At 42.2% G+C, this 27,842-nt stretch overlaps 2 non-coding genes across 2 annotated transcripts; one reads left to right on the forward strand and one right to left on the reverse strand.

Annotated features, from left to right (window-relative positions):
• The first annotated feature begins 202 nt into the window (after positions 1-202).
• Positions 203-309, forward strand: LOC112085615. The gene has a single exon (XR_002898916.1). It is a non-coding gene; the product is annotated as a small nucleolar RNA R71 (small nucleolar RNA).
• Positions 310-26,792: 26,483 nt separating this feature from the next.
• On the reverse strand, positions 26,793-26,899 carry LOC112085652. Its single transcript, XR_002898952.1, has one exon. It is a non-coding gene; the product is annotated as a small nucleolar RNA R71 (small nucleolar RNA).
• Positions 26,900-27,842: the final 943 nt, after the last annotated feature.

Genomic DNA, 27,842 nt, shown 5'->3' on the forward strand with positions numbered 1-27,842 from the left:
TTCTGAGCTTGAACCTTCAGATCTATTTGATCTGTCATAGTCTTCACCATAAGTGTCATTGCTCATTGCTAAGTTCTCCACTAGCTCTAAAGCAGCATGAATCTCCTTTCCCAGAAAGTTCCCATTGGAAGCAGTATCCAGCTGGTTTCTAATCTTGGGGTGAGCTCCTCTATATAGTGTGCTGAGAAGGGAAGCTTCACTAAATCCATGGTGTGGGCATTGGTTTGTGTAGCTCCTGAATCTCTTATATGCTTCACCAAAACTCTCATTGCTGTGCTGATTGAAGCTAGAGATTTGGTTCCTCAGTTTTGCAGTTCTTGAGGTGGAGAAGAACTTAGAGAGGAAAGCTTGCTTGCATTGCTCCCAAGTTTGAATGGAGCCTCTTGGAAGATTCTTCTCCCATTGGTGAGCTTTGTCACCAAGACTGAATGGGAATAATCTTAGCTTGAAACTGTCCTCAGAAACTCCATTAATCTTGGTCAGGTCACAAACTTTATCAAATTGATCCAAGTGTTCCAAGGGATCTTCCATTGCTAATCCTTGGAACTTTGAGTTCTGGACCATATTCAACAAGGATGCCTTCACTTCAAAGTTGTTGTTTTTGATAGCAGGAATTTTTCAATCCTTGATCAATTCCTCAACTACTCATGTCATTGTAGCACTTGAGGAATCAATCCAAATGGAGAGATTCTAGACACTAGAACTATGAGGAGCTATCTTAATTCAAGTCTAACAAGCATATGAGTTGGTAACAAGGTGATCTAAAACATAAAACAAACAAAAACAAGCAGTAATTTAAGAACAAGCAACAAGACAACAAAACAAAGACTCAGATTCAAAACAAAGAGAAAGCTAAACCTCTAGATGTGATCATTGATTAGGGTGCTTTAGAGATTCATTCATGATGCTATGAACAATAATGCAGTGCAAGTTACTCTTTAGTCTAGACTTCAAAAGCAGATTAATTCACTCTCATGACAATAATCTCTTTGTAAATCACTTAATCAAGATTAATTCACCTTAAGCAAGATCAAGCAATCAACAAGCATAAAGTATCAAGTCTAATATTGACCAAACGGTTTCTATTTTAAAGAGACCGAATCTTACACAGAAAGCAGCAACAAGCAATCACATGATCTCAAAACCAATTAACTTAGAACTCAAATCTAGACTAATCCTCTCATGAAGGCATTAATCTCTACCCTAATCCACTTTCAAACCAAATCATCATTTGTGAAATATGAATCAGTGAGCATTAAGAAACAGTTCTAATATGTCATTCATGCATTTAACAAATCATTCCCATGATGAAAAAGGCATAAACCCTTAGCTTAGCTCATTCAGACATTTCATCAAACACCTTGTGGGTGGAGAAATGACTAAGGTCTAGATCAGAGTGATGTGCAAAGATCTAGCATTAAGAGCAGCTAACTAAGGAAAGGAAATGAAGATCTAGAACCTAAACATCATAAAACGATCATCTAAGCACCCTAATCTACACACCTAGAAGCTTAAAAGATAACTACTCACTAATCATGATTAACACACCATTTCCTTTGCAAGAGGTGATGTTAATCATGATTAGAAGTTGAGATCAGATGATGAAATGATAAGAAACAGCTTTAAGATAATGAAATCTCTTAGATATCTCTTAATCACGTCGGTTTTACACAGATCAGGAAAGAGAAACCAAAGAGAAACTAAGATAAAGGATAAGATAATGGATAACTAGGGTTTTAGTCTCTAAAAACTATTTATATAAAAAGGTGTGGGCCGGGTCAGCCCAGGACAAACTGGGTACTGATCCGCCCTTTCTGGGTTGCTGGAGCCACCCCTCGCCATCTGAAGAAGTCTCACACCGAGGGCCATACACCAGGGGGTCATGTGCTGGGTTGAAACTTTGATGAACACTTGAAGAACATGCATGAGACTTGGCCTTTGATCCGGTTAAAGCTTTGAAACGTGAAGAGGGTTTGTTTGTGATCTGGGTTGGAGAGATGAGGACCTCGGCATAACATGCCGAGGGGCTTGGTACCCGAGGTTTGTGTAACATAGGAGCTCGGCATAACATGCTGAAGGGTTCACGCCAAGGTCTGCTTCAACACTTAGTCGTTTTGTGATCATTTTGGTGATCAAGGGAGCCTTGGTGTTGAAAGACCGAAGTCCTACCTCGAGGTATAGTCCCAAGGCTTCGTAAACATGCCTCCTCGGCATACATGCCGAGGTATTCACGCCGAGGTAGGACACAACACTTAGCTTACAGTTGCATCTCTTAAAACCCGAATTGACAAGCTTCTCTTCTGTTCAGTTTAACTTTCAGCTCATAACTCCAAATTACCTAAAACCAGTTCCATGAGAAAGATAACTCATTCAGCTCAATCTTTGGTGAAGAAACTATCGGCGCTTGAGAAGTGGAAGGCTTCCTGGAGGTCTCATCTCCGCAGTGCATTTACACGATCAGAGAGAGGCGTCTAGACATGTGTCCATTCCGGAAACGGTAACTTCTTGCTCATAGATCCGAATTGAATGATCTCGGACGTTCTGGAACGAGGACTCAAATATCTCTGATTCTCATAAAGGCCTCGTAAACTAAATCGTCCTGGAAGTGCGCCGTCCTTTGCATTCTTCGGAGCTCATCGGGTCGGCCCAAGACGGCAGCGAGACAGGGGTTTCTTGCGACGAGCTCAACTTTCTGCTCACGCGTCCGAATTCCATTATTCCACTTGCTATGGAACCATGATCCAATCGTCTCCAACTTTGATGAAGCCCCCGACAACTGAATCGGACCGGAAGGTTCGCCGGACAGGCGATCATTCAGGAGTATCGGATTGCTCCGGAATGGATGCGAGAGAGGTCTGTCTTCCGATTACCATATCTTTCAGATCCGTGGTCCAAATGCTTTGATTCTAACTGTTCTGAACTCTTGACGCAGTTATCTCCAACTTTTATGAAGACTCCGACAGCTGAATCGGCCGGAAAGAGCTTCCGGTGACGCGATTTCGGAAATGTATCTGCATCCGGGATTTTTGGCCGAGAGACTTGACTGCGGTACGTGTTTTTGGCCGAGAAAGCTACCCGCGGGAAGGATTTTGGCCGAGGATCTTCGACCTTCAGTACAGCATATTGCCGAGAAACCCAAAATTGCTCCTTTTCACCATTTTTGATCATTCCAACTCCATTTCTTCATCTGAATCACATCCTCCACTCCAAATTGGCTCCAAAAGCACCTGTTTAACACTCCAAAACATGCAAAACTCTCTTGGACCTAATGTAATCTCCTAAGTCCTAAAACAATGCTTAAAGACCTTAAATGCATGAGATAAGACATGATTTGGACTAAAATATGTACACTAAATGATGCAATTTATGAATATATCACTTTTGCACAGGTGGTGCCTGAATTCCAGCTCCATACTGATGAGCATTGGCCCTGTCATTCTCTCCAACATAGACTTGTGGTTGCTCATATCTCCTTTGCTGTTGTTGGAAGGGCTGATGTTGGTGGTGCACCTGTGGCCTTTGTTGTACATTGGCTTGATGCCTCTGTTGATGAGCTGGAGCTTGTCCCTGGTGGACATAAGCTTGTTGGTGGTGCACCTGTTCCTGATGAACATTACCCTGATTTAACCCTTGACCAACTCCATTACCAGCTCCATTACCCTGAGCCTGTTGCTCCTGAACTGGTTGTTCTATGTCTACCACGTGCTCTCTTTGTTCTTCCATATCAGCCTGATCAATCTGTCTTCCACGTCTGTCCCGTCTCCTCCTTGGTACCTAAAGATTGATGTTGTCGTTGAGAGGGAAAGGTGGACCACAGCTTCTTGATCTAGACCTGGTGTTCATACACCTGAAATCACAAACAGAACTTGAAAGTAATCAGTAAAAACAAGAAAGTAAGCACTTGATCTCAAGAACAGATCAGGGCTTAATGCTAAACAATCCACAATTTGGCAATGGCGCCAATTGATAGACATGACTTTATGGGTCTCAGGGCTATCAATCCCCTTGTCAAAGTAGCACAAAAGAGGTTGTCAATCCAAGAATGTGGTGATAGACACTAAGCTATGTGATCAGTTTCTCAATTTAAGTAAACAGGTGAGGTTTTGATTGATTAATGACAACTAAAAACTCAAGACAAGATTAATGACTAAAGAAGTGATCAAACAAGAACTAAGCAAATGACAAGATGTGATGATATGAAATGATGGAAGCATGAGATTCTAGACATGATAGTTGGCTAGGGTGCTTTGATGCTAAATCAGGAATGCTAATGAAAATGATGAGACATGACTCAAGTGATTTAGAACTCTAATCTAGATTAACCCTCTCATGAAGGCATTAACCTCTACACTAATCCATTTTCAAACCAGATCATCATTTGTGAAATATATAGATCAATGAGCATTAACAAACAGTTCTAAAAGATCATTCAAGCAAATAACAAAACATTATCATGCAGCAATTGCTTAAACCTCTAATACAGCTCTTTCAGGAATTTCATCAAACATTTGTGGTGCATAAAATTTCCAGAATCTAGATCACAAGTGATTTGCAGGGATCTAGCCTAGAGAACAACTGTTTAGAGAAATGAATCAATGAATCTAGCCCTAAGCACTCCTAATCTAACACCTTAGCACCCTAACCTACACATCTAGAACCTCATTAGGCTAAACTACTCACTAATCATACTAATCTCTCTTAAACCTTTGCAAGTTGAGAAGCCCTAAGCACTCCTAATCTAACACCTTAGCACCCTAACCTACACATCTAGAACCTCATTAAGCTAAACTACTCACTAATCATACTAATCTCTCTTAAACCTTTGCAAGTTGAGAAGAATGGCATGATTAATGATGAGAAATGGAGATGGAAAAGATAGATGGTGATGGGTTTGCAGCTTTAAACACAGAAATCTCTCAATCTCTCTGATTAAAACTCACAAATGGGTGGAAAATGAAGATGAAGATGATGGATAATGATAAATTTCAGCTTTAAACCCTAATTACTCTCTTGATTAAACCCAGAAAATGAAGATCTCTCTTACAAAGTTTAGGTTTTTCACAAAAGAGGCAAAGAAAACAAAGAGAATAAAGTTTGTCTCTTGGATAATGACTAAAACATATTTATAGGTAGGGTTTCTTGCTGGGCCAACCTAGGACAAACTAGGTTTTGGCCCAAAAAAGGTCCATAAAAACGTCATGAAGCGAGAATGTATCGAGGTGATTCTGGTCGGTGTGGGTGGTCGATATTTCTTCGGCGATTTGTGGCTGGTTACACCGAGACACTACACCGGCCGAATTCACCTCGGTGCGGCGTCAAGGATAACTTCAAGGGATCAATACCGAGCAGAATTCAGTCGGTGCAGGATGTCGATATTTCTTCGGAAACTTGGCTTCCAAAAGTCAGCCAAAAACGTCAAGGTTCCAAGGTAATACCGACCAGATTTTGGCCGGTATTCCTTCTCGGTATGAACGTGGACCGCTTGCATCAAATCCTTCATAACTCCTTGCTCACTAGTCCGAACTCCGATCTTCCACTTCCACGACCTAGATGACGTCCGTAGCTCCAAGTTTGTTGAAGGGCTCAACCCCATGTGACATTGGAAAAACCCCCGTCTCGTCGGATCTATGAGGACATCGCGTAAGACCTGATCGGGCCGCGAGACATGTGTTCCTTCCCATGGCGATATCTCCCAGTTCATGGCTCCAAATCGTCTGTTTCTAAGTGTTCCGGAAACTAGACTCATTCTTCTTGATTCTTGATGAAGACACCGGAGGTTGAATTGCATTGCAAGTCCTTCTTCCCACGCGTTAAAAGTGAGGGTTTTGTCTGCACCTAACCAATCGGTCCAAGTTGCTGTACACAGGTGAGGGTTCCTCCATGATCCCGGGTCCAAGTTGCTCCCAAAAGTCTCCAAATGACTTGAGAACACTCCAAAAATGCAGGACACTCTAGGACCTAATGCAAATCCTAAACAAAGCTAGAACCAAAGACAAACTCTAACAAAACTAGCTAAATGCATGCATGAGACTCAATACTTAGACAAAAATGCAGTTCTAAACATGACAAAATATGAGTATATCAAAAACTCCTAAGAAAGCATGGAGTTCATCATCGAGTTGCAACCCCTAATCACCCTCAGACAAGTGGACAAGTCGAAGTCTCGAATCGTCAGATTAAGGAGATCCTGGAGAAGACAGTGGGTAAAACTCGAAAGGACTGGGCTGCGAAGTTGGACGATGCACTCTGAGCGTACATGACAGCGTTCAAAACACCTCTAGGCACCACGCCTTTCCACCTGCTCTATGGAAAGCCCTGTCACCTTCCAGTGGAGATCGAACACAAGGCAGCTTGGGCAATAAAGATGATGAACTTCGACATCAAGTCTGCTGCAGAAAGGAGACTGATACAGCTGAATGAGTTGGACGAAATCAGGCACCATGCCTATGAGAATTCGAAGCTGTACAAGGAGAGGACCAAGGCGTATCACGATTCAAAAATCCTCTCCAGTCAATTCGAACCGAATGATCAGGTACTTCTGTATAACTCTCGTTTGCAATTGTTTCCTGGTAAACTGCGTTCTCGTTGGTCAGGTCCTTTCATAGTGAAGGAGGTTCGCCCCTATGGTGCCATCGTCCTCCTCACACCAGATGGCAGTAGGGAGTTCACAGTAAATGGACAAAGGGTGAAGCACTACTGGGCCAAAGCTGAGATTCCAGATGGACATATCGTTCCTCTGGATGGTGGAAGGCAAGTCAAGCTAATGACTTTAAACAAGCGCTTGGTGGAAGGCAATCCACTAGTGAGTCTGTACATAAGTCTTTTGTTTCAGTTGATTTTCTTTTTTCTTTTCGTGTCTTAGGTGAAACAGAGGTGGTGTTGAGCGACACCACCATCGGTGTCGCATGTCACTTGTTACCCTACAAAAAAAAAAAAAATTTAGGATTTAGTTTAACCGGAAATCCAGAACTGGAGTGAAATCGGGAACGGATCGGGCACGAGGAGATTTGGTACACGATATGTAAGTGTCGCGCGACACCAACATCAGTGTCGCTTGTCACTAACAAACAGGTAAGTCTCCTTTTTCCCACTTTTATTTAAAACCCTCACACCCTTTTTCCCTTCATCCTCGCCGCACTCGACACCTTCGCCATACCCACCTTCACCATAACCCAACTTGCTCAAATCTTCACTGATTTGAGTGATTCCACAGCCTAACCTCATCAGATTTTCACCCTCTATCTGTTTCTCCCATCGCTCTGCCAATCCAACGAGGTAAACCACTCGAATTCTGAATTTTTTGATTTCGGTGCCTAAGGTATGATTGTTTAATCAAGAGAGTTATTAGGGCATATTTCGACCACCCCATGTACTTTAAACAGATTGTTTGGCTAGATTTGAGAAATTTGTTCTTCATGACAATTTTACTTCGAAAATTTTCAAATGAGAAGTTTTGGTTTGGATTTAGGGTGATTTCTGACTGCATGTGTTGCTGGAATCATTGCTGTTGCTATCTAGACTTGCTGGGGTAGATCAATTTGTGTTCTCCAAGGTCACTAACTTGAGATTCTTTCTCTTTTGTTGGCTTGCTCTGTTTCTTATTTGGCAGATGCCTCCACACAAACGACAATGCAGGGACGCCGCCTCCAGCTCGCAATCAACAGCCACAGTAACTTTCAACCTCGGCGAGCACGTCGAAGCTTTGGTTGGTGACCTGTGGTAACGCGCAATCATCAATGCGGTGCTCCCAAGATCTCGCTACATGGTCAAATTCCATGACTCCCAGGACTTGGAGGTGTTCTCGTCCTCCCATCTTCGACCGTCTGCACCACCACGAGATCGCTCCGCTTCACCACCACCATCGCCCCTGACTCACCTGACGAGAGGATTAGGCTCCCTTGGCCTAAACGGGAAAATCTGCGCATGACCACTCACAGGACCTGGGACGAGCCATCTCGAGCTGTTGCTGAGAGTGTTGAGTGTTTACACAGGATGATTTCAGATGACTGGGATGATTACGACACTTTCTTCTACAACGCCTGGCTGAATGTGAAGCTGTTCCCCACCAGGTTCTTGGACATTTTGGATATGAGGCGTTTGGGTTTGGATTCTTAGCTCCTGCGTTTGTTGACTAAGCTTGGATTGGGGACTATGGCTACCAGACCATATGATCTGTTTCCAGACCTTGTTCGTCAGTTTTTAGCCTCTGTTTGCATCTACTACACAAACGAACATGCTCCAAACGCGCAGGAAGGCACTCTGACTTTCATGATCCGCGGAGTTCGTTACAGGCTTCCCTTTCGCGAGCTGTGTGCTATATATGGGTTTCGAAAGGACCTCCCGAGAGTTAGCCTTTCCACTTAGACGATCAATGTGCAGGCATTCTGGTCCCATTTCGGGAATGGCCGCTATGATTCGAAGACTACGTCCCAGACCGACGTGCGCCACCCTGTTCTGCGATGCCTTCTCCCCGACCTAGGCAACACCATTCAGTGCAAGTCAGCTCCAGGTAAGATGCGCCTCTCTGAGCTGGCTCTTCTCTATGTTGCTATTGGTGATCTGACAGATGCTGAGCATTTCCGGAGTTCTGCGCACGCTACTGACGTCAACATGGGAGCCGTTTTTGCTCATCACCTTGTTTCCTTGCAAGCCAAGCCCTTTTCTAGAGTAGGTACGACGCAGAGGACTGAGTCTGTGGGTAGCTTGCTAACCCCTATCTTCCAGCACTTTGGGATAAGCACGGAGAACAGCACTATCGTCAAGACTCGCCGCGCTATTGACCTGGCTCACCTGCGCCATGCTTCTTGGATCAACCACAACCTTCAGTGGTCTTTTCGCACTGCAGCTGGTTCTTTCCGGATTCAGCTCCCTGATCGTGCACGCACTGACATAGGCACGGAATGCGCTGCGCTTCGTTTTGAGCCAGATAGGAGAGTCCTGATCACAGTGTCTTGTGGTTCTTCTTCCAGAGTTCGTGCTTCCACTTCCGAGGATGATCAGGTACCTCGCTCCACACGCATTTCAGCACCTCTCCCTGATCTTCCCGTTGAACCAGAGGTTCCCATGGAGGCTGCTGCTTTCCAGCGGTATGTTATTCAGAGTTTTCAGAGCATCTGGAGTGCCATCGCTACTCTCTCTCTCGCTGTGGATGTGTTTGCACTACTCGCCCACGCTCCCGCTCGCTCACACACTCTGGTGATGATGCTGCTACTACCGATGAGGACTAGTTCCTTGGTCATTCTGGTTCTGTTTTCTTTTCTTTTCTTTTCTTTTGTTTCTCTTTTCTTTTCTTTTCCCTTGTTTGAGTCTGTTGTGTCAACTACATTTGTTGTGAGACTTTGATGGATTTATGCTTTTATGGGTTGTCTTGTTACTGCTAACTTCTTTCTGAGTGATCTGACAGTGCTAACCTAGATGATTCTCTGTCCTTTTTGGTGGACTCATGTGTTTCTGATCGCGAAGATTGCTCTCTGCACTGTGGTGTCGCGGGACACCATCATCGGTATCGCTCGTCACCACCCCTGCACTTTTGACCTAAGCTTGATTTCACCTGAATCTGAGATGTGTGTTGGTCGACCTAACGGAGTAGTAAGACACTCTAACCCATCGCATTCGTCCTCCTGACTCTTTCTTTTGTCACCAACTTCGGATTTGATAACACTGGGGACAGTGTTATTCAAGTCTGGGGGAGGTAGTTGCTGACATTGTTTCTGTTTTTCCTTAGAGTCAGTTGTGTCAAAACGTTTTTGAGTCAAAACCTGTTGGAGATTATGATGCTTTTCTTGGAATTATTGTGCTGACCTTTCATCTAAGTGGCCACTGCTGCAGATTCAGTCTAGATCCGAGTAATGAAAAATCCAAAGGCTGACCAGTTGACTAGAGGCGTCCATGTTTCCAACAGAATCCACTAAGCTATGCAACAGGAACTAGTGAGGACCAAATCCAGGAGCTGATCAAAAACACAAAAAGGGTTTTAAACAATGTTAAAGTCCGAAAGAAGAGTAAAGGAAAGAAGACGGCCCCTCAAGGAGAAGTAAAACCTCCAGCGACCGGAAGTGATAAGGGCACTGATAGACAAGACTTTTTTAGGGTCTCAGGGCTATCAATCCCCTTGTCAATGTAGCACAAAGAGGTTTATCAATCCAGATGTGGTGTTAGACACTAAGCTATATGATCAAGTTCTTAATTCAAGCAAACAAGAGTGGGTTTTGATTAATCTAGAGACAACTATAAACATAAACAGGATTAAAGACTAATGACAATGACAAATGATATAATGTGAATATGATATGATGGAGGCATGAGATTCTAGAAATGATAGTTGGTTAGGGTGCTTTGGTGTTAAACTAGAAATGCTAATGACAATGATGAGACATGATTCAAGTGATTAAGAACTCTAATCTAGGTTAATCCTCTCATGAAGGTATTAACCCCTATACTAATCCATTTTCGAACCAAATTCCCATTTGTGAAATATGAATCAATATGCATTAATAAACAGTTCTCAATGATCATTCAAGCATTTAACAAATCATTCCCATGATGAAAAATTACTTAAACCTCTAACATAACTCTTTCAGGAATTTCATCAAACACTTTTGGTGCATGAAATTTCCAGAATCTAGATCTCAAGTGATTATCAAGGATCTAGCATAGAGAACAGTTGTTTAGAGAAATGAATCAATGAATCTAGCCCTAAGCACTCCTAATCTAACACTTTAGCTCCCTAACCTACACATCTAGAACCTCATTAAGGTAACTACTCACTAATCATGATCAACACACTAGATCCTTTGCAAGATGTGTTGTTAATCATGATTAGAAGTTGATTTTGATGATAAGAAATGATGAACCAGAAGGAAAGAAACTGCAAATCGATTTTAAACTCTCTAAAACAAAGTGTATTCAGTAGTTTTTTCACAAAAGGGGGAAGAAGACTAAAAGTAGATTCAGTCTTTTTTCCAAATTAGGTCTAAAAACATTATAAAGGGGGCTTGGGCGAACCGGGTCAACCCGGAACAAACCGGGTACTGACCCGGCCTTGATGGGCAAAGAAAGGTTTGCCACGGTCTGGGGCGTCCTTGGTGTGACCGTGGCATTCCTGACCGTGTCAAAGACTTCATTTGTGTTCTTGGTTCATTTTGATGCCACGGCCAAGCTTCATCTGGAACTCGTGGCAAGCTACCGTGTCAAACGCCGAAGATGTGTAGAAGTTGTCTCCAGCCACTTGTTCATTTGCCACGGTCAAGTCCCAGACCGTGGCATTCAGCTCGTGCCAATCGCCGAAGGTATGTAAAGGTTGCCACGGTCAAACCCCCAGACCGTGGCATTTAGGCCGTGTCAATCGCCGAAGGTTGCAAGATTCTTCTCAGCCAAGTGTATGCTTGCCACGGTCAGGTGTAGACCGTGGCATGAAGATCGTGTCATTGGCCGAGGGTGCACAAAAGTTGCCACGGCCAAGTGTGGACCATGGCATTCGATCGCGGCGTGCTTAACTTGGTCGCTTTGGGCTGTCTGGACCATCTCGCATTCCGGAGAGTGTAACTTCCTGGAGACTTGTCCGAATTGAGTGATTCCGGTTGCCGAAGACAGAGGACTCATTTATCTACAACTTTGGTGAAGGACGTTTCGATGCTTGGGAAGTTTAAGGCTTCCTGGAGGGCACATCTTTGCAGTGCATTTACACGACCAGAGAGAGGCGTCTAGACATGTGTCCATTCCGGAGACCGTATCTTTCTGCTCAAAGCTCCGAATTGACTGATCTCGGATGTTATGGAAAGAGGACTCAAATGTCTCTGATTCTCATGAAGGCCCCGGAAACTGAATCGGCCTGGAAGTGCACCGTCCTGCGCATCCTTCAGAACTGATCTGCTCGGTCCGGAACAGCTGTGAGACAGGGGTTCCTTCCGACGAGCTTAACTCTCTGCTCACGCGTCCGAATCCCACGATTCCAATTGCTATGAAACCGTGATCAAGTCTTCTCCAACTGCTATGAAGCACCCGCCATCCGAATCGGACCGGAAGGCTCCCCGGACAGGCGATTTCTGAGACACGTTCACACCCGGAGATTTTGGCCGATACACTTCATTCGCGGTACATGAAACTGGCCGGTAAAGCTTCCCGCGGTACATGAAAAAGGCCGGTAAAACATTCCTGGCCAGCGAGAATGGCCGATAACCTCCCAAGACCCGATTTTTCCACTTTTTCAAGCTTTGCTCACCATTCCACCTCCTGGATTCATCTTTTCAGCTCCATATTCACCTGATAGACACTCAAAACATGCAAAGACTCATTGGGACCTAATGCATCTCCTAAGTTCTAAAACAAACCCTAAGGACCTAAAATGCATGAAATAAAACATGATTTGGAATGATTTATGCAACCTAAATGATGCAAATTATGAACATATCAACTCCCCCACACTTGTCCTTTGCTTGTCCTCAAGCAAAAAGAGCAAATGAGAGAAAGAGGTTGTATGCAATGGGAGTTCAAATTTTCTTTTTGAGAGAAGTGATCACAATGAGAATTCAAGTTCATGCTCAATTATGCAATGCAAAGTCATACTCAGATATATGTCAACTCAGCAAGGAATCTCCACAAGTTCTTCTCTCTCTCAACCCTTTCACATTCATTAAGCTTTTATCAGGTGGATCTCATGATGCAAGGTTTAAACAAGCTGGTTTGGCTAAGGAGAGGCTATGAGATTAAAATGATCTCAATCAGTGCTCAAGTGGGTTTAATGCAGCAAAGGGATCTCTCTATGAATGATCAAACTTTGGCAGAATGCTAAAGGTAAAAAGCAACCTATGCATACAAGGGCAAAGACTCATCACACCCCACCCTCTACTCAAAGCTTCCTCACTTGCTCAAAAATCCTCACTTTTCACTCTCATTTTCCTCTCACTAGGGGATTTACTTTTCACTTTTCCTCTCAAGTCTTGGAACTCAAACTTTACACAGCTCTTTTTCTTTTACAACTTCTAGCCTCTTCTTTCTTTCTTAACAAAACATTTGAGCCTTTTGGCTTCTTTTCTTCCTTTTTTACTTAGAGGCTAGACTCTTTCTCTTCAACAAACCAGAGCTCACTTTCTCAAAACACCAAGACTGATTTCTTTTTCTTTCATTCCCCTAGCTATTTTCACTCTCTCTTTCCTACTCATCTCACCTTTTTCCACTCACCAAAAAGTCTTTTCCCCTACACTTATTCCTTGCCAAAACTTTCAGTTCCTTGATGTTGGAACACAGCACTCAATGAGACCTGCCCTTGTCGCTCTAAACCTAACACTTTCTGCTAAGTTTGATCCAAGGTGGCCTTTCAATTCACACACAAACATTGGCTTGAAAGAAGGATGGGTTCAAGGTATGGGAACTGATCCATGATGTGGATTCAGCTACTTGAGCTAAGGAAAAGAGTGGTAAAAACAATGGTTCTAGCTCAAGTATGTATATTGGTATCCACAAGCTTTTTTTCAAACAATGCATCACAAGATATTTTCAAGTCAAGTTCAAGGTTCCCACTTAATTAGAGTTTAGTTCAATTCAAACTTGCTTCTCAGATTCAAATCATTTCAGACTTTGCAAGCACAGAAAAAGATTCACAAGCATATTCAATTCAAGTTCTCAAAGTGATGTACTCTCTAGAAAACCTATCATTACTCCTTGCAAGATGCAACCTATATGCAAATGCAATCTAGACTCAATCCTAAAAACTGAGAATGCAACTACATGGTCATTTTTTTTTTTTTGGTTTTTATATGCACTTACATGAGACTACATGAATATGCAACTAAAATGTGACTCAAGACTCAAAGTGTAAAATAAGAAAAGAGAAAACATGATTAGTAAAGGATGAAACTCCTCCCCCACACTTAAATAACACAGTCCCCTGTGTTATAAAAGCATGAGAAAGGAGTTTAAAACAAAGTAAACAGGTAAAATGCAAAAGAAAAACAAAGATCTACATGCTATTTACAAGGTTTTGAGTGTTTACCTCAATTGCTGAGGTTTGAACCCGAGCTATGTCTCCTTCCCTTTCTATTGCCACGGTCTGTTGTTTCCCGTGTCAAACTCCTCGTGGCAGTGCTCATTTCTCGGTCAAACCCTCCAAATCTTTTCCACGGTCAAACCTTTAGCCCGTGTCTTGTAGCCGTGGCAAACCTCGAATCCATGCCTTTGTTAAACTTTGTGTTGCCACGGTCAAGTGTTTATCCGCGTCTCGTGGCCGTGGCAAAAACCGAATTAAAACTTAGCCCTCTTTTCTTTTGCCACGGTCACCTTCCATCTCGTGTCATTACCACCGTGGCAAAGGCCGAACCAGAGTTGTGCACCATTTGCTGTGCCACGGCCAGGCTCTGACCCCGTGTCTTGTACCTCGTGGCAAATCCCGAGCCTTGGACATCTTTCATTCCTTTGCCGCGACCACATCTTCTTCCCGTGGCAACACAAAGATGCTTGCCACACCTTGTTTCCGACCGTGGCCTGTACCCATGTCAACGGCCGAGTCAAGCTTGCCTCCATTCCTTCACCTCCTTTCATCATGCATTCACTTTCCAAGGGTTTAGACTCAAACCTATAACCTGTAGACACTTAAACAAACCCATCAAAACATCCTAAAACATAAAAAGAAAGGAATCAAAAGATCAAAAGCATATTTACAAAGGATAAGCTTGGGGGTGTCTCCCAAGAGCACTTTGTTTAAAGTCTCTAAGTTTGACTTTGGAAAACCTGTTTTTAGCTGGGGTGAGGTTGAGCACTGATGCTCTTCAGCACTTCAATGGTCCTGAGCATGGAAGCTGAGTTGGTTTGCTGCCTTTGGGAACCATTAGACCCTTGTCCTCTAGATCCCACCTTGAGACCTTTGTCCACAAGCTCTTGAATACCATCTGGGTCTTTATCAAAGATGGCCCTTGTGAGACATGCCCTCACTTCAGCAAACAGACCTGGCTTCCCATTGCAATCCAGCTTATACTTCAGAGAACCATCATCATCAACCCAAGGAGTGAGATCAAAGTCTTGAGAAGAAAGATCAGGTTTAATACTTTGAGTTCTGGACCATATTCAGCAAAGATGCCTTCACTTCAAAGTTGTTGTTTTGCACAGGTGGTGCCTGAATACCAGCTCCATACTGATGAGCATTGGCCCTGTCATTCTCTCCAACATAGACTTGGGGTTGCTCATATCTTCTTTGCTGTGGTTGGAAATGGTGGGGTTGGTGGTGCACTTGTTGTCTTTGTTGAACATTGGCCTGATGCCTCTGTTGATGAGCTTGAGCTTGTCCTTGGTGGACATAAGCTTGTTGGTGGTGCACCTGTTCCTGATGAACATTACCCTGATGAAGCCCTTGACCAACTCCAATACCAGCTCCCTGACCTTGAGCCTGTTGCTCTTGAACCGGTTGTTCAATATCTACCACATGCTCTCTTTGTGCTTCCATGTCAGCCTGATCAATCTGTCTACCACGTCTGTCCCTTCTCCTCCTTGGTACCAAAAGGTTGATGTTGTCGTTGAGAGGGAAAGGTGGACCACAGCTTCTTGATATAGACCTGGTGTTCATACACCTGAAATCACAAACAGAACTTGAAAGGAATCAGTAAAAACAAGAAAGTAAGCACTTGATCTCAAGAACAGATCAGAGCTTAATGCTAATCAACCACAATTTGGCAACAGCGCCAATTGATAGACAAGACTTTTTTAGGGTCTCAGGGCTATCAATCCCCTTGTCAATGTAGCACAAAGAGGTTTATCAATCCAGATGTGGTGTTAGACACTAAGCTATATGATCAAGTTCTTAATTCAAGCAAACAAGAGTGGGTTTTGATTAATCTAGAGACAACTATAAACATAAACAGGATTAAAGACTAATGACAATGACAAATGATATAATGTGAATATGATATGATGGAGGCATGAGATTCTAGACATGATAGTTGGTTAGGGTGCTTTGGTGTTAAACTAGAAATGCTAATGACAATGATGAGACATGATTCAAGTGATTAAGAACTCTAATCTAGGTTAATCCTCTCATGAAGGTATTAACCCCTATACTAATCCATTTTCGAACCAAATTCCCATTTGTGAAATATGAATCAATATGCATTAATAAACGTCGGAGAGAAGAGGAGCGACGCAGTTTTCAGTCACTCACAAAGGAGACTGAATGGAATTGGGAAGGAAGAGTATCAGAAACCTCATGAAGCTTTACAAGACAGATATTGACTGGTAATTTCGTGCTCTCTAAGACTCTATATCTCTAAATAAAGGTGTTCCCTCATCTTCCAAAAAAAAAAAAAAAAAAGAGAGAGAGGGAAACAAAAAGCCTAAAGAGTCTTAGATTGTCGAAATTTGTGGAGCAATAAGCAACCACTATTCGTTTAAGGAGCTATGATTTTGAAAGATTTACAAAAATCTTTGGCAAGAACCTGAGGAAGAAGACCAGGAATCTATGGCAAGAAGAAAGTGACTGAAAACTGCGGATAGCAACAGTTTCACTCTCTCTTGCAGTTTTGCATAATATCCTGCATCCTCCAGATCTTCAGGTAACCCGTAAACACTTTAAGCCTTACCCCTAGAATAATCCTTTTTGAAACCTATCCTAGATTGCCTTGCCTAGACTTTCTTTGATGAGAACCACCGAGATTTTTAATGAATGTTAAGAGCTAGTTGATTGGAAAGTTAGATCTTAGTGCATAGATTTCCACATGACGGATTAACGGACTAGTTATGCCTGTATTGCTAGTGAGAATTTTCTATGCTATTCCCAATTGATGCATATTGATTGATATTGGTCTAGAAGTTTGGTCTCTGAGATTTTGTTTAGTTCCTGCGTTTTCAAACCTCTCGCCGAGATTTAGCCTTTGTTTTGTTTGAGGACAAACAAAAGACTAAGTCTGGGGGAGTTGATAACACCGGATTTGACCATTTTTATGGATCACTTTAATATCTTTTACAGGTGTTTTTACTCCATTTTCAAAGGTTTTCAAAGAATTTCTATGTTTCCGGATTTTAAAAGACTTTTCAGGTAATTTGGGATAAAGAGGCACAAATTGGAACAAAAAGACTCTTTTGGATAAATGCAGACCGTCAGAACTCTCATGGAGAGACGAAGACCTTCTCACCGTCTGATCAACCTTGGACAACTTATAGAAGAACCAACCAGCTTTCAAATGCACTTGGTTTGGAGACATTCCAACGTTTGGATCTCAAGATATTTCATTAGCCCCAGAGCCACTCGAAGACGGCCAGCAAGTCACGCGACTGCAGCCAACAGCCCATTCCCCGCGGTCACAAGCCTCCCGACCGCGGCCAGCCACCTATTTCCCGCGGTCACGTCATTCCCGACCGCGGCCGACCAACTCCGAATTAAAGCCCACATTTCTGAAGCCCAAAGTCATTTTAGCCTCAATTCCGGAACCCTAGAGACCATGGAGTGTTGAAAACTATAAATACTTGTCATTTAGGTCGTTTTTAGCCGCTTTTATGCGATTTTTGTAGAAGATTGTTCAAGTCCAAGTTCTTCAATAGAGAAGCTTTCTTTCATCTTTTTTTTACTGTTTTTGATTACTTTTATTAAAACCAATGATGATGTCGACCTCAGCTATGTATGAGTAGATCCCGAGTTGGGCTTAGGGTTCCCGAAAGGGGCTCTCATAATCGTTTAAGACATCTAGGTTTATAGATCTGGGATTTTAACTTTGTTCTCTGTTTATTCTTGTTCTTATTGCATGTATGCTTGATTGATCACCTAGTATCTGATCTAGATAGTTAGTGTTGCGAAAGTTTTCATTAAGTATCAGCCTTAGAATGAAACAGGCGATTTTTCCGTAGGAGTGGAAACCTACCTGCGGCGAGATCGTGAGTATTGATGAGTCTTGTGCAGCTCTTGTGTTCTCTCCCTTCCAGGGCCAGAGTGGAAACCTACTGTGGTCAGGGTTGCGAGAAACAGTTGGTTATGATCACGACAGTGACGTAGTCATACCGCCATACTCTAGCTCTAGAACCCTATATATCGATATCCGTCAATCCCAATCTATCTACCCTAGTGTTAAAACCGATTTTGATCCTAGTAGAGTTCCCGAAAGCTCCGCGTTTTTAGCGATATTTTACAAACCAATCGATTTTTACTTGCTTATTTAGATCTGCATTTCAATTGCTTTAGTTCGATATTTTGCTTGCTTTAGTTGCTTCCCATTCGATTTTTCTACTTGTTTTCTAGGATAGATTTATTTGCTTTCTTTAGTTTTAACGGACTAGTTATGTCTGTATTGCTAGTGAGAATTTTCTATGCTATTCCCAATTGATGCATATTGATTGATATTGGTCTAGAAGTTTGGTCTCTGAGATTTTGTTTAGTTCCTGCGTTTTCAAACCTCTCGCCGAGATTTAGCCTTTGTTTTGTTTGAGGACAAACAAAAGACTAAGTCTGGGGGAGTTGATAACACCGGATTTTTACCATTTTTATGGATCACTTTAATATCTTTTACAGGTGTTTTTACTCCATTTTCAAAGGTTTTCAAAGGATTTCTATGTTTCCGGATTTTAAAAGATTTTTCAGGTAATTTGGGATAAAGAGGCACAAATTGGAACAAAAAGACTCTTTTGGATAAATGCAGACCGTCAGAACTCTCATGGAGAGACGAAGACCTTCTCACCGTCTGATCACCCTCAAAATTGGACAACTTATAGAAGAATCAACCAGCTTTCAAATGCACTTGGTTTGGAGACATTCCAACGGTTGGATCTCAAGATATTCCATTAGCCCCGGAGCCACTGGAAGACGGCCAGCAAGTCACGCGACCGCGGCGAACAGCTTATTTCCCGCGGTCAGAAGCCTCCCGACAGCGGCCAACCACCTAATCCCCACGGTCACGTCACTCCCGACCGCGGCCATCAAGCTCCGAACTAAAGCCCATATTTCTGAAGCCCAAAGTCATTCTCAGCCTCAATTCTGGAACCCTAGAGACTATGGAGTATTGAAGACTATAAATACTCGTCATTTAGGTTGTTTTTAGACACCACCCTTCATACTTTACAGAAACCCTTTCTCCTTTAGGCGTTTTTATGCGATTTTTGTAAGAGATTGTTCAAGTCCGAGTTCTTCAATAGAGAAGCTTTTTTCATCTCTTTTCTTTACTGTTTTTCAATATTTTTATTAAAACCAATGATGATGTGACCTCAGCCATGTCTGAGTAGATCCCGAGTTGGGCTTAGGGTTCCCGAAAGGGGCTCTCATAATCGATTAAGACATCTAGGTTTATAGATCTGGGATTTCGATTTGTTCTCTGTTTATTCTTGTTCTTATTGCATGTATGCTTGATTGATCACCTAGTATCTGATCTAGATAGTTAGTGTTGCGAAAGTTTTCATTAAATATCAGCCCTAGAATGAAACAGGCGATTTTTCCGTAGGAGTGGAAACCTACCTGCGGCGAGATCGTGAGTATTGACGAGTCTTGTGCAGCTCTTGCGTTCTCTCCCTTCCAGGGCTAGAGTGGAAACATACTGGTCAGGGTTGCGAGAAACAGTTGGTTATGATCACGACAGTGACGTAGTCATACTGCCGTACTCTAGCTCTAGAACCCTATATATCGATATCCGTAAATCCTAATCTATCTACCCTAGTGTCAAAACCGATTATGATCCCTTAGAGTTCCCAAAAGCTCAGCGTTTTTAGCCATAGTTTACAAACCAATCGATTTTTATTTGCTCATTTAAATCTGCATTTCAATTGCTTTAGTTCGATATTTTACTTGCTTACTTGCTTTCCATTCGATTTGTTTACTTGCTTTCTAGGATAGATTTATTTGCTTTCTTTAAGTTTTAGTTTAATTCGTGACAAACAACCAACCTTTAAAACAAATCTAGTCTAGACATAAAGTTAGAAACCGTAGAAGAATACCAGGCACACAAATCTCTGTAGATTCGATCCCTAAATACTACAACTGATTAGCTGTGCACTTGCGGCTTTCATTTGTTTTGTTAAGGGTAAAACTTGTTCCCTCACGCAGTTGACACGACATCATCTGCAGGTTTGGTCATAACAATTCGTCACTGACCCGGAAGATTACCAAGGTCTTTACCAACAAGTTCGATGGTCCATTCTACAGCTGGAGTCGTGTGCCTCGTGACAGACAAGAGAGGTACTTCGTTGAGTTCGCGGTAATGTGATCTTGTTCCCTATACTTACATTTTTTTCTTGTATTAGCTTGCTAAAATCATCTTAATATTTTATTACTATTCAAACATCATCGGCTTCTCTCTTGTTATTGTAGAAAACCCACACCTAGGATCCCTTGATAACCGGTGTGGTTCAAGCGAAGTTTGAAAGTATCTGTAAGAGCCGGATGAAAGATATGGTCAGCACCGTGAGGACTTCCTGAGTGCAACCTAACTGGATCGGCGATACACTATGGGAAAAGATGACTGCACATTGGGACACAGAAGAAGCCAAGGAGAAGAGCTCAACCACGTCAGCTGCTCGGATGTTTGAACATGGGGGTCTTGGTCCACACGTCCACTTCTCAGGACAGAAGTCCTATCTCCAAATCCAACAGGAGATGGTAAGCTTATCTGTTCTTTTAGTATTCAATCAGAAAACGTTTGAGTATAAGTTTCATTGACATTTTCTTGTTTATCATTTCAGGAAGATAAATTGGGAAGACCGGTGAGTCTTGGTGAATCTTTCATCAAGACTCATACAAAAAAGGATGGGATTTATGTTGATGGAAAGGCGCAGAGATTTGCTGAGATATATAAAAAAAACTTGCAAGCCAAGTTGGATGCCATCGGGACTGAGAACTCAGAGACTCATGAGGGTAATCGCATCGTCGAGAGCTATCTATAGAAGAGGAAAATGAGTTATTTCTTCAGGTATACTTCTCTTTCTTTATTTGTTTTTTTTTTTTTGCTTTATGTGTGTTGTTAGTATGGTTAGAGTCTTGGTGAACCAGATGTATGACTTTTTTTTGTTTTGGTAGTCCACTATCATGAGTGAACAAGGAGTTCCTTATGGAGTTGGAAGCCTGTCCCAGTTGTATGTTAACGGCAAACACAAGTACCCAGGAAGCTCTTCATCGTACAACACTCTGCGGGAACAGCTACATCAAGCTCAACGCCAAATAGAATTGCAAGTGTCTGAGAATGCAAGGCGTGAAGCAGAGTTTGCGGAGGCATCAGCTGCTCAAGAAGCCAAGATCGAGAAATTCACACTGGTTGAAAGGTACTTGACTGAAACTGATTCAAGGTTCAATGACTTTTTGGCTACTCAAAAAACTGTGTCGAGCACTGCTGATCCGAACTCAAACAATCCACCAACTGCTGCACCGATAAATTCACAGAATCAAAACTCTCATCACACCGCAGAAGAGTAGGTTCCTCTAGGACTCTTCTCTCTTTATGTCTCTCGAACCATATGTTCGTTAGCATTATTTAGAACTTATCTCCAATGGTTGTATATTGTAACCATTAGAGTTTATTTTGGTATGGTGGTGAACATTGTATAACCTTTTTGTATATAATATGTTTCATATATTTTTGGTTTTTTTTTAGCATGTTTAAAGACTTCAAAAGGCCTTTTAACAAATTATTGTATTCAGGTTACCAAATTAGAACTGGAAAAAGCAATACCATTTACTTTGTTAAAATTAGTGGCAAGGAAGTCGTAAATCAGTCGTTACTTAGTCGGGGATCCGTCACAAAACAGTCGTAAAATTGCAAACAATTTTCGATTTAGATTTTCGGGAAGTCGTCAAATAGTCGTTAATTAGTAGCTGTATAGGTCAAGAATCAGTCGTAAAGTAATCGCAATATTTAACGACTGATGTACTACTACATTTTCAAAATTTGTTACGACTAAGTACCAGTCGTAACTTAGTCACTAAAGTGGTCGTTAAGCCGTTGTAAGAAAGTCGCCATATTTAACGACTGATGTACTATTACATTCTCAAACTTTGTTACGACTACTTACCAGTCATAACTTAGTCACTAAATAGGTCATTAATTAGTCGTTATATTTTGCGACTAAGTTGCCACTGTTACCCGACGATGTATGACGATCGCTTATTCGTCGTGATTTAGTTGTAACTTTACGACTGCGTTACGACTGTTGTGATTCGTGAATCAGTCATAACTTGTAGTTTAGCGACTGTTTCGCGACGATATATGATGTCGCCAAATAGGTGAATTCTTGTTGTGTCTTGAAGCTTTGAAAGCTCATCCTTTGAAAGGGAAACCCTTGCACATCCTCCTGAACCATATATAGCAAATGAAAAGGAAAAACCATAATCACAACTGAATCTGTTATATGGGAAAAATATTAAACAAACCTTTCTAGAGGTAGTGTGAATATCTAATTCGAATAATTGAGAGTTAACGATGATATATTATATAACAATTTTTTAGGAAAAGGTTACGTACAGACGTATTTATACAAATATGATTGTTGATATACAAAGAAACCATACATTTATACAAATAGGTCGGTAGAATCTTGACGTTTAAAAAAGAAAGAGGTCTACTTAGTTCTTTCATTCAGTTTAAAAGCAAAATATGCATGTGTGTTCTATAGATATAATACACATAAGATACGACATACATAGTTTGACAAGCATTCCCTATAAATTTGTTCACATCCGAAAGATAAACCATAAAAATCACAAAATATGGAAGTTCCGACCATCAACATGTCTCAATTCCTCTATTCTGTAATGAGTGATGAGTAACCATAAAAACAGTATACATGAATGTAAATAAAAAACAATATGATTTCAACATGGCCGAAGAATGGCTGACCTCTGCTTTAGAAGTAATGAGAGGGGCATCTGAAGAGCGCTGGTAATTCTCATATCTCATAAGCATTTGGGTCATGTTGCACGTCAATTGTGAAATTACATGGACAGCAGAAGGGGAAGTGAGAGTATAGACGCTTAGTTGGGGATTCATATCTCTCTCAGGCGAGACAAATTAATAAACTTGGACTAATAATACAACTAAGAGAAAACCCGGCTTAAGCATGCACAGATCCATTTATCAAGGCGACGCATGGAATTACAAAATCAGGAAGAATAATTATGAATACCTGGTGCTGGCGAACTGGAAGAGCTTGCCAGACTTGGGGAAGACATGACGGCCACCTCAGCGTCACAAAGAGTAGAGAGCTGGCGAGCCTTCTTTAGCAACCCAGAACGCCTCCTTGCAAAGGTAGATTGCCGGCGATTCGCATGAGCGAGTTGGTTTATCATGAGTTTGCCACAACCCATCTCAATTTCACAATCACGTAGAACTAAATATGGGAGAAGGTACAATTTTTGTGGTGCTGCAAATCAACAAAAGTGGCATATAACAAGAGGGGAGACTGAATTTGTAGGCATTTTAAGATAAGGAAGTCCAATCGGCAGAGTGATTGATTACTGGAAAGATTGGGGATTAATTACAGACGATAGGAAACGGATGAAGCGAGGAAGACGTAGTGGTAGGAAATTTCAGTGCTTGACAACGATCTGGGTGGGTATACCTGATATGTTCATAATTTACATCATTTAGGTTGCATATTTCCATTCCAAATCATGTTTTATTTCATGCATTTTAGGTCCTTAGGGTTTGTTTTAGAACTTAGGAGATGCATTAGGTCCCAATGAGTCTTTGCATGTTTTGAGTGTTTATCAGGTGCATTTGGAGCTATTTGGAGTTGAAGAGGTGAATCCAGGAAGAGAAATGGTGATCAAAGCTTGAAAGGAGGTTCTCGGCCATTCTCGCTGACGAGGAAGGTTTTTCTCGGCCATTCTCGCGTACCAGGAAGGATTTTATCGGCCATTTTCACGTACCGCGGGTAGACTTTATCGGCCAAAACGCGTACCGGCTATTGAATCTCTCGGCCAAAATCTCCGGGTGCAGAAACGTTTCCGAAATCGCCTGTCCGGGGAACCTTCCGGTCCGATTCAGCTGTCGGGTGCTTCATAGAAGTTGGAGAGGATTGGATCACGGTTCCATAGCAAGTAGAGTCATGGAATTCGGACGTGTGAGCTGAGAGTTAAGCTCGTCGGAAGAAACCCCTGTCTTGCTGCTGTTCTGGACCAAGCCGATGAGCTCTGAAGAATGCGAAGGACGGTGTACTTCCAAGCCGATTCAGTTTCCGGGGCCTTCATGAGAATCAGATACATTTGAGTCTTATTTCCATAACGTCCGAGATCATTCAATTCGGAGCTATTAGCAGGAAGATACGGTCTCCGGAATGGACACATGTCTAGACGCCTCTCTCTGATCTTGTAAATGCACTGCAAAGATGTGCCCTCCAGGAAGCCTTCCACTTCCCAAGCACCGAAGCTTCCTTCACCATCGTTTGAGATAAATTAGTCCTCTGTCTTCTGCAACCGGAATCACTCAATTCGGACAAGTATCGTAGAAGTTACATTCTCCGGAATGCGAAGTGGTCCAAGCTTCTCTGAATGCTGCGAGATGGTCGTGCGACTTGGTTAACCCGCAGGCCTGAAGATGAATGCCTGAAATCTGATGCTGCGAGTTGAGAAGTGCGGGTAAGCTATCACTGGATGAGGTCTGAGGCTCCCGAGCAAGAGAAATGCTAAGTCCATAATCGTGCAACTTAGGCATGCGAGTTAGCCGCACCTGGAACTAAGCCGCACGATCACTCGCAAATCACTCCGACTTGAGCCTGCGACCTATGTGCAATGGAGACCAACCCGCACGGTTTGTACATTCCCCAGAAACCGCCTTGGTCCTGCGAGTTGAAGAAGAAGAAGATTAAGCCGCAGCAAGACTCGCAAAACACTCCTACTTGGGCGTGCGGCTAAGACAAGCGATTTAAGTCTCACAAGCAAAGTTCTTCATCTACTGCGACTTGGGCATGCTACCTGGGAGATACTGGACCAACCCACAGGATTCCCACTTTGTCCATTAAAGCCGGGTCAGGACCCGGTTTGTTCCGGGCTGACCCGGTTCGTTTTTAGAGAGGTATAAATACTTTATAGGGTTTTTTCTGAGAGAACTAAGCTTTATTCCCTTTGTCTCTTGCCTCTTTTGTGCAAAGACTCCATTAAGAAGAGAAATATCTATTTTTGAGTGTTTAATCAAGAGAGTTTAAGAGATCTTTGTGTTTAAAGCTGCTTTCTTCTAAAATCTATCATCTATCTCTTCATCTATACACTTCTAATCATGATTAACAACACATCTTGCAAAGGATTTAGTGTGTTGATCATGATTAGTGAGTAATCTCCATATTAAGGTATTAGATATGTAGATTAGGGTGCTTAAGTGGTAGATTAGTGAGCTTAGGGGTTAGATCTTGCATATTCCATTATCTACAACCTGTTCTTAATGCTAGATCCATACAAATCATATGTGGTCTAGATTCTGGGCATTTCATGCACCAAAAGTGTTTGATTAAATGCCTCAACCAAGGTTGTTAGAGGTTTAAGTGTTATTCATCATGGGAATGATTGTCTATATGCTTAAATGACAGATTAAACTGATTCTTAATGCTTGTTAACTCATGTTTCACTGATGATGATTGGGTTAGAGACTGTTTTAGCATAGGAGTTAATACCTTCATGAGAGGATTAACTTAATTAAAGATGTTTATGTTGAATGGTTTGTTTGATCATATGATTCATTAGCTCATTAGTTTATCACTGAAGGCACCCTAATCCACTATCATGTCTAAGACCTTTCTCATCATCATTCATACATTCTCATCACTTGTCATTGTTTAGTTCTTGTTTAATCATTTCATTAGTCTTTGATCCTGTTTAAGTTTGTAGTTGTCTTTAGATAATCAAAACCACTCTTGTTTGCTTGAATTAAGAACCTGATCACATAGTTTAGTGTCTAACACCACATCTGGATTGATAAACCTATTTGTGCTACTTTGACAAGGGGATTGATAGCCCTGAGATCCTAAAAAGTCTTGTCTATCAATTGGCGCCGTTGCCAAATTGTGGTTTGTTTAGCATTAAGCTTTGATCTGTTCTTGAGATCAAGTGCTTACTTTCTTGGTTTTACTGATTACTTTCAAGTTCTGTTTGTGATTTCAGGTGTATGAACACCAGGTCTAGATCAAGAAGCTGTGGTCCACCTTTCCCTCTCAACGACAATATCAATCTTTTGGTACCAAGGAGGAGAAGGGACAGGCGTGGAAGACAAGTTGATCAGGCTGACATGGAAGAACAAAGAGAGCACGTGGTGGATATAGAACAACCGGTTCAGGAGCAACAGGCTCAGGGTAATGGAGCTGGTAATGGAGTTGGTCAAGGGCTTCTTTAGGGTAATGTTCATCAGGAACAGGTGCACCAACAAGCTTATATCCACCAGGGACAAGCTCAAGCTCATCAACAGAGGCATCAGGCCAATGTACAGCAAAGACAACAAGTGCACCACCAACCCCACCCTTTCCAACAACAGCAAAGGAGATATGAGCAACCCTAAGTCTATGTTGGAGAGAATGACAGGGCCAATGCTCATCAGTATGGAGCTGGTATTCAGGCACCACCTGTGCAAAACAACAACTTTGAAGTGAAGGCATCATTGCTGAATATGGTCCAGAACTCAAAGTTCCATGGGTTAGCAATGGAAGATCCCTTGGAACACTTGGATCAATTTGATAAGGTGTGTGATCTGACAAAGATAAATGGAGTTTCTGAGGACAGCTTCAAGCTAAGACTATTTCCCTTCAGTCTTTGTGACAAAGCTCATCAATGGGAGAAGAATCTTCCAAGAGGCTCCATTCAAACCTGGGAGCTATGTAAGCAAGCCTTCTTATCTAAGTTCTTCTCCACCTCAAGAACTGCAAAACTGAGGAGCCAAATCTCTAGCTTCACTCAGCACAGCAATGAGAGTTTTGGTGAAGCATATGAGAGATTCAGGAGCTACACAAACCACTGCCCACACCATGGGTTTAGTGAGGCTTCTCTTCTCAGCACACTTTATAGAGGAGCTCTTCCTAAGATTAGAAACCAGCTGGATACTGCTTCCAATTTGAACTTTCTGGGTAAAGAGATTCATGCTGCTTTAGAGCTAGTGGAGAACTTAGCACTGAGCAATGATACTTATGGTGAAGACTATGACAGATCAAATAGGTCTGAAGGTTCAAGCTCAGAACAGAGGCTCAGTAGAGAAGTTAAGGAGTTGAGGAGTGAACTGGACAAGCTGAAATTCACCACTCAGAAGCCAATGCATTTTGTTGGAGAGTATGAGGAACCTTCTCAAATCTTTGAGAACATAAGTGAAGGTCTTACCCAAGAGGAGCTCAACTACATTGGGAATCAGAGGTTCCAGAGATATCAGTATGGTAATGCCAATCCAAAACTTTCTTACAGGAACACCAATGTAGCTAACCCACAAGACCAAGTCTATCCCAATTCTCAAGCTCCAAAGAACTTTGTTCCCAAGAACAACTTTCAAGGATCTTTTCAACCAAAGAATCAGTTTGGTCAGAATAAAGGTTTTGGTCAGCAACAACAACCATTTCAAGGTCCTAGTTTCAGTACACAGCAGCAAAAGGCACCACTAGGGTTTGGTCCACCACAGTTCCAACAGCAGGCGCCGGTTCAACAACAGTTTCAGCCACCAATGGTTCAGCAACAGCCACAGTTGGGGACAGATATGGTTGGTATTCTGCAACAACTACTTCAGGGTCAACAGATCTTTGCAAGCCAGAATGCAGCTATGCAGCAGGAAATCAAGGAACTGAAGCAAAACCAGGCATCAAGCTCAAGGAACCAAGGTCACCTACCTGGAAAACCAGAACCCAACCCCAAGGAATATGCCAAGGCCATTACACTGAGGAGTGGAAAGGAGTTACCTGGTATTGAGAACAACAATGTGATCATTGAGGACAAT

Source organism: Eutrema salsugineum, unplaced genomic scaffold, assembly GCF_000478725.1.
Source record: "Eutrema salsugineum unplaced genomic scaffold, Eutsalg1_0 scaffold_3, whole genome shotgun sequence".
NCBI lineage: Eukaryota > Viridiplantae > Streptophyta > Magnoliopsida > Brassicales > Brassicaceae > Eutrema > Eutrema salsugineum.